The 7941-nt window shown below is 37.5% G+C and overlaps 1 long non-coding RNA gene across 1 annotated transcript; it reads left to right on the forward strand.

Annotated features, from left to right (window-relative positions):
* Positions 1–1026: 1026 nt before the first annotated feature.
* LOC118763200 lies at positions 1027–7741 on the forward strand. Its single transcript, XR_004998951.1, has 3 exons — positions 1027–1110; positions 5391–5449; positions 7732–7741. It is a non-coding gene; the product is annotated as an uncharacterized LOC118763200 (long non-coding RNA).
* Positions 7742–7941: the final 200 nt, after the last annotated feature.

Genomic DNA, 7941 nt, shown 5'->3' on the forward strand with positions numbered 1-7941 from the left:
ATGGCTATTTTTCCTCCTCGTCTAAGTCATTAAAATGTTTATGCATCCATTTATAAATAAATATAGCTTATGAAGAAGATCATTATGTTGGGTTTCACCTGAAAAACATCAGGTCACACGTATAGTAGTTTTTTGAAATAAAGATTTGGCTATTCTGAATATTTCGATGTTAGGTGGACCATACAAACTATGGCTCTGTGTTCATATAGATTCTATTTTAGTTTCACAGAACTTAAATGTTAACGGTACCCCAGGTTCGAAAATAAAGTTTTCTTTGTCTAAAAATGACTGAAGTATTAAATGGCGTCACAAAACTTACACAGTTGGCCATTTGATGAACGGACAACTGTTAGCCATTGTTGTACATGCACAGTTACTGAATGATATAGCGTTCTGGGCCAGGGTGCATGTATTTATATATACTGATACATGGGCACTCAGAAATATATATACACAACAGTATAGTTGTATGCAAATTCACAAAGATATAACAAACACACACATGATGGGAATGTATATTTTGTTACGCTTATTAGTGAGTGAATTATTTTTCATACCTGAATCACGTTCTTGAGTTGCCCTTCATTCTAGTAAAGGGGAAAGTATTTGTGGATTCATAGTTTGAGAAGACTACATACAATCATATTGGTTGTGTTTCTTCATAGATATTCTTATTAGACTAGGCAACGCTTAGACATTGGGGACATCTTTTATGAGATTCTGTGGCACACACACACACACACACACACGAAGTGCGAGTGGTATTTCTGAACATTTAATTATCGTATATAACTCCCTTCAAACTAATTAAAAGCTGTTTTCATATTTTTTTGTTTCAAACATTCCATGTCAGATGTTAACAAAAGAAACAAAGAGATATGCAGTCATTGTTGCCACATGTGTGGAACACATCGATTTAGACATTGCCAATTTTCTAAATATTGTCAGATTTTTTTTTTTTTGCACACTAAGATCGGATGGAATTGAAAGCATTTTGGCGGCAATATTTCAACTGTCTTAGGCGGCGAGCTGGCAGAAAGGTTAGCACGCAGGGCGAAGTGCTTAGATGTATTTCGTCTCCGCTACGTTTTGAGTTCAAATTCTGCCGAGGTCGACTTTGCCTTTTATCCTTTCGGGGTCGATAAATTAAGTACCAGTTACGCACTGGGGGCGATGTAATCGACTTAATCTCTTTGTCTGTCCTTGTTTGTCCTCTCTGTGTTTAGAAATAAGAAACGTTAGCACGCCGGGTGAAATGCTTAGTGGGCTTTCAGAACTGTAATTATATCGAGGATATTCGATGCAAGTCGGCAATTCATGTCGGCAAAGACACGAATACATTCAATCCATGAAAAGCGGACACTTAAAAAGTCTAAAACACCTCACGATCACGGCAAGCATTAGTTATATATATATATATATATATGAGGTTGAAAAGGAACACACACACACACGAGTTGATATATTTATGGAAAAAAGTAAAGGTAGAAAATACAAAAATAATTTTATAAAAGCATTTTAGTACCGGTTTCGGTCATTGAGACTTTTTAAACTGTAAGTATGGAAAACAATTAAATTTTGAAAAAATTAAATGAAAAGTATTTAAAAAGAATATTTGCATAGTATTCAAATACAAGGGGCATTTTCCTTGTTTCTGCCTGTTTCTGTATTTGTCTCTCTTCTTTACTCTTGTGGCTTCGAGGTCGTTGTGAATTCTTGGCAGAGAAGAAGAAGAAGAAGAGAAGAAGAAGAAGAGAAGAAGAAGAAGAAGAAGAAGAAGAAGAAGAAGAAGAAGAAAATAATGCGGGAATGCTATGACAGTAGTAGGATGTTAAATGGTCAGGTGCCCTGAAAGTGACTTGTGGATGGAAGTAGTAACTGAATTCTTGAGATATCGCTTTTGAATGCATTGTTTATAATATTTGCGTAGGTGTTATTCTAAATAGCAGTAGTAGTAAAGTAAGGAAGGAGGTGGAGAGGAAGAAGACGAAGAAGGAGACAGAGAAGAAGAGAAAGAATAATAAGGGAATGCAGGATGGTTGGATAGTAGGAGGATGTTAAATGGTCAAGTGACCTAAAAGTGATTCGTTATGGATTATAGCAGTGATTGGGGCTGTTTTTAATGAATTCTTGGGTGTCTTTTTTGAATGTATCATTTTTAATATTTGCGTGGGTGTTATTATAAGGCTGTGGTGGATATGTCATTTGTTGTAGATGCGTTCAAAAGGGATCTGTATTTTGTAATAAAGAGAGACTCTTTATTAATTCGTTGGCTACAGGGTGTATCGTCCCTGAATTGATGGAGGGGAAACATTCTGAAGCTTGGATTTTTATTGGCGCAAATGTCGATGTGTTGGCTGAATGCTATTTTTCTTTTTCTTAAAATTTTGATCTGAGATCTGTGCAGAGCCATCCTTTGACGTAGACTGTTTTTTGTTTGAGATATGTATTGCTCTTGACATCCAGGGCAGGTTTAGTGCGTATATCAGGTTCTCCGAAGCACATATGAAGCTTCTTTTCTCTGTGAAACGTTGTCTATGTTTGAATGAGAACTCTGATCCCTCAACGTTTCACAGTGAAAAGCAGCTGCACATGTGCTTCGGAGAACCCGATATATGCACTAACCTGCTCTGGGTGTCATACTTACAGTTGAAAAAGTCTCAATCACCGAAACCGGTACTGAAATGTTTTTTATAAAATTATTTTAACCTTTTCTACCTTGACTTTTTTCCATATATATATATATATATATATATATGTATATATATTTGTATGTGTAAATATAGATAGACTACTAAAGACAATGTTGATTGATCAAAGGATATTTCATATCGGTGGTCAATGCTTGGGTTTTCACTTTTGATGATAACAAAAACAATAACACTAAAACGTATTTCTAAGGCTGTATACAATACATCATTTAATGTAGAGTGCATTGCATTATTTAAAGTATATTTAAATAAATCAAGAATGAAAACAAATAGAACAACACAATGAATTTTAAAGTCTGAAAAATAATACAAGAAAAATAACCAGAATAACTGGTATTTCTGTAACCATCTCCCCACACATATACACTCACACATACATACCCTCCTTATATATATGTATATATGAATATAGATAGATATATGTAAATCTATATCTTGTGAATATGTGTGAGCGTGTGTACGTATGCGTTTATATATATATATATATATATATATATATATATATATATATATATATATATATATATTAATATATATATATAATATATATATATATATATATATATATATATATTATATATTTATATTTATATCATATATATATTATATATATATACGCACACACACGTTCTTCTCTGTCTATTATAAAATAATGAATACAAGTGTGTCTCTGGTTAATAAATACAGCTTTTCATTGTACAGACAGTAGAAAAATGTTGGGTTAAGTTCAGAGCAAAAATAAAGCTAATAATAATAAACATGTTTCGCTTATGTATGGAAGAGATCACAGATTAGGTTATTGCACAAATTCTAGTGTATCTTGCAGACAATTTGATGTAGGTTATGAACAGGTTATACACACAGACTTCTTGATAACACTTCAACAAGTATCTTTTTTCATTGGAAATCAAAGGTCAGTTCAAGCTAAATACATACCATATGAATGCAGCTTTTTATTTAAGAATTGCCATAGCTAAAATGTGTAGTCTATTTCTTATATTACTGAATCCGAAATGGGGGGACAGCGTCCATTAATAAGATAAGAAAGCGCTTTTCAAATTCTCTATCCTGGGTAATAGAGGAATATTTTTTGCGCCCTTTTTAAAGCCTAGCCAGGTTTATAGACCCGGTTTCCCGGTTTCTATGGCGTATGTGTTCCCCAGCTGGACGGGACGGCAGTCCATCGCGGCGTTACTCATTTTTGCCGGTTGAGTGGACTGGAGCAACGTGAAATGAAGTGTTTTGCTCAAGAACACAACGCGTCGCTCGGTCCAGGAATCGAAACCACAATCTTACGATCATGACACCCTAACCACTAAGCCACGCGCCTCCACTATAGAGGAATATACGTAGTATTAATTCATTTTGAATTCTTGTAGTCATATCAGAAGTTGAAACGTGTGTAGTAAGTGAATTCCGGAGAGATGCATATCGGAGACAAAGGGTTTCGTATGGCATCTGGCGTCGCTGGAAAATTGGGTGATTTTCTTTTCTTAGTTTTAAGGTGAACTAATCTACAACTAGAGTAGGGAACTGAATTCTATTTACGGTCGTAGGTCACACAAATGAAGGATTCTAATTTCAGGTGGGCAAACGTTAAAGAAAGCGAGTTAGGCGTCACAACAGTGTATTAGAATTCGGATGATTCCACGATAAAAGATATATGAATATATTTTAAGGACAGTATTGCTTTTCTTTAATGAATTTTTTTCTACTTTCAAAATTGGGTTTATTTACATAAAGGTTGAATCACAATTTAATTACAAGGAACCTAAGAAAAAGAAAAAAAAAGGGGTGATTTAGCAGCAGAAGATGGTTGGGGAGTAAAGTACACCCCAAAACAAATAGCATGTTCAGCGGCGCCATACGGACATAACCGCAATGGCGTTGCTGCGGCGGAATGGCCAGCGACACTCGCTGCAACAGCCACCCCACCTCGCGGAGCTCATTTTTCAGTTATCCTGATTTTGCGGAGGAAATTAGCAGTTCAGTCTTTTTATTACTCGTGGATGATAAACCACAATTGAAATACCAATGGAGTTTGACAAATATTATACATTTTTTAAATCTCAGCGCTCTAGTTCGAATCCCGTCGAGATGAGTGTTGTTTTCCATCCTTTTGGGGAAAATACAAAGTACCAATCCAGAATAGTAGTTTGGCAGGACTGTAGGAACGTCGAATTGGATGGGTTGCAATATTCATTATGACTTTTCGTTCTCGATTTCAATCTTGTTGTGGCCTATTTGACTGGCAAACTTAATCAAGAACTGGTGTAACATCTCCATCTGACACTTTGAGACCCTTTAGCGGAATCCACTCAGTTGCGAACATTCGAGTCATTTCTCCGATTTTGAGAATACTTTCCTCTTTCCCTCCACCAGTCTCAGAGGCCCTGTAAAGGGTTATGGAAACCGCCACCTCGTCTGACTAAACGATAAGAATATATTGCCACACATTTTGAAAGAGAGCTGAGTGGAATCAACCTACGTCCTTCCCCGCACCCCCAAGACTTAATTATATTTATCTCATTATCTCCAAAACGATGAAAGGCGAAGTCAGTCACAACAGAAATTAATTTCAAAATTAAGGCGGCGAGCTGGCAGAATCGTTAGCACGCCGGGCGAAATGCCAAACGGTATTTCGTCTGTCTCTACGTTCTGAGTTCAAATTCCGCCGAGGTCGACTTTGCCTTTCATCCTTTCGGGGTCGATTAAATAAGTACCAGTTACGCACTGGGGTCGATGTAATCGACTTAATCCGTTTGTCTGTCCTTGCTTGTCCTCTCTGTGTTTAGCCCCTTGTGGATAGTAAAGAAATAGGTATTTCGTCTGCCGTTACGTTCTGAGTTCAAATTCCGCCGAGGTCGACTTTGCCTTTCATCCTTTGGGGTCGATTGAATAAGTACCAGTTACGCACTGGGGTCGATTTAATCGACTTAATCCGTTTGTCTGTCCTTGTTTGTCCCCTCTATGTTTGGCCCCATGTGGGCAATAAAGAAAGAAGAAATTAATTCCAAAATGGATCAGAACATGGAACGACGTAACTAAGCACCTTATGACATTTACCAGCACTCAACAGATTTTTCAATTTTCTACTTTTCACTGGATGCGAATATAAAACACGACATAACGTCTTACACTGTTTAGACTGTTCCATACAAAATAGCCAATAAATATATATGGCTTTAAGTGCATAGGCGATAAATCACTTCATAGATTATACTCGAGTTACCCCAAATAAACATTTCAGATGATTGAATATTTTATTCTCGACATCTATGTTAACTGAAGCTTACAAAAATCAAAAGGTCAGCTCATGTACTCAGCGAAATGCTAACTAGTGAGGGAACCTCTACGTCAATGGTTCTTAACCGAGGTCCATATGACCTGGGGACCCATATGATATTTGTTGTTAAACTTTATGTGCAATAAACTGTTTATATTTCTACAATACATAATACATTTTAACATTTTTGAAATACAATTCATAAAAATATAAGACTTTAATCATAAAAATACGAGAGATTTTAGGCATCGAATGGCTGAGGTCCCTGCCGCCTGAGTAAAATAGGAATAAACGGGGTTCCATTGGCAAAACTTTTTGAGAACCACTGCCTTACGTGAATGTTTTGGCCTCTAAGAAATCATCCCTAAATTACAGCGTAGTAGAGTAAAAAATATAAAGGTGAAGCAAGGGACAGATTAGATAATGTAGTGCTTGATACTCAATGATCAAGAGAAAAGCGATGGGTCATGACTAATAACGCCTTTGATCATAAATCTTGTCAGTCAGGACTGGCCAGTGGCTAAAACAACAGCAGCAGCAACAATGGAGGCGCAAAGGCCCAGTGGTTAGGGCAGCGGATTCGCGGTCGTAAAAACGCCGTTTCGATTCCCACACCGGGCATTGTGAGTTTTTATTGAGCAAAAACACCTAATCTCCACGAGGCTCCGGCGGGAGAGGGTGAACCCCGCTGTACTCTTTCATCACAACTTTCTCTCACTCTTACTTCTTACTTCTGTCACAAAGCAGAGGAACCATTGTGTAACCCACTATGGTGTGGTAAACTTTCAGACCCTAGTCTAGATTGTGAAACCTCAGTACCCCAGGATGATTCAGCTCTCCACCCGTTAAAAGCCACCGTTTTACGGAATGAGGATAACAACGTAGCTTTCGCGCCTGTGCAACCGCCAGTCTATCGCGTGTAGTGGGTGGATCTTCAAGTTGCCACACGCATTCTTAGTAGGCTCGAATTAGAGATTATTTTTTGTGGCTAATGTCGTGAGTCCTGATTGGAGGAAGAAGAAGAAGAAGAAGAAGAAGAAGAAGAAGAAGAAGAAGAAGAAGAAGAAGAAGAAGAAGAAAAAGAAGGAGACAGCAGCAACAAGGAAACGGCTTTAGTAGATTTGAACTGAATACTTAAGAGCTTAGTTTGACACCATAACCCATTCCCCCAGCTCTTCGACAGTATATTCTCTTGCTGTCTTCTTGTTTTCATAATGGTTTTTATTGTTGTTGATGTAGTTGCTGTCGATAAACAGAGTCGCCGAGAAGTCTGCATAGTCCTGTGTCAATTCAGATAATCTCAATTACATACACAGATAGAAATCAATATCAACTGTATTGATCTTACAATGATAGTTCGAATTCAAATACTGAACTGATTAGCTTGGAGCATTGCCTTTTTTTTTAAATATTAAGTTGCTTTTTTGCTATGCTTTCTGAAAGAAATATACACACGCATGCACACAGACATACACACTCATATACTCACACACATTTATTTTCACATATCACAGGGTCAGATACAGGCGTAGTTACGTACACATGCGGACATACATACATACATACATACATACATACATTATTAAAAGACTCCGCCGGTTACGACGACGAGGGTCTCAGCTGATACGATCAACGGAACAGCTTGCTCGTGAAATTAACGTGCAAATGGCTGAGCATTCCACAGACACGTGTACCCTTAACGTAGTTCTCGGGGATAATCAGCGTGACACAGAGAGTGACAAGGCTGACCCTTTGAAATACAAGTACAACTCATTTTTGCCAGCTGAGTGGACTGGAGCAACGTGAAATAAAGTGTCTTGCTCAAGGACACAACGCGTCGCCGGGAATCGAACTCACAACCGTACGATCATGAGCCGAATGCCCTAACCACTAAGCCACGCGCCCTCACTCATACATACATACATACATACATACATACATACA

The sequence above is a fragment of the Octopus sinensis genome, linkage group LG4 (assembly GCF_006345805.1).
Source record: "Octopus sinensis linkage group LG4, ASM634580v1, whole genome shotgun sequence".
NCBI lineage: Eukaryota > Metazoa > Mollusca > Cephalopoda > Octopoda > Octopodidae > Octopus > Octopus sinensis.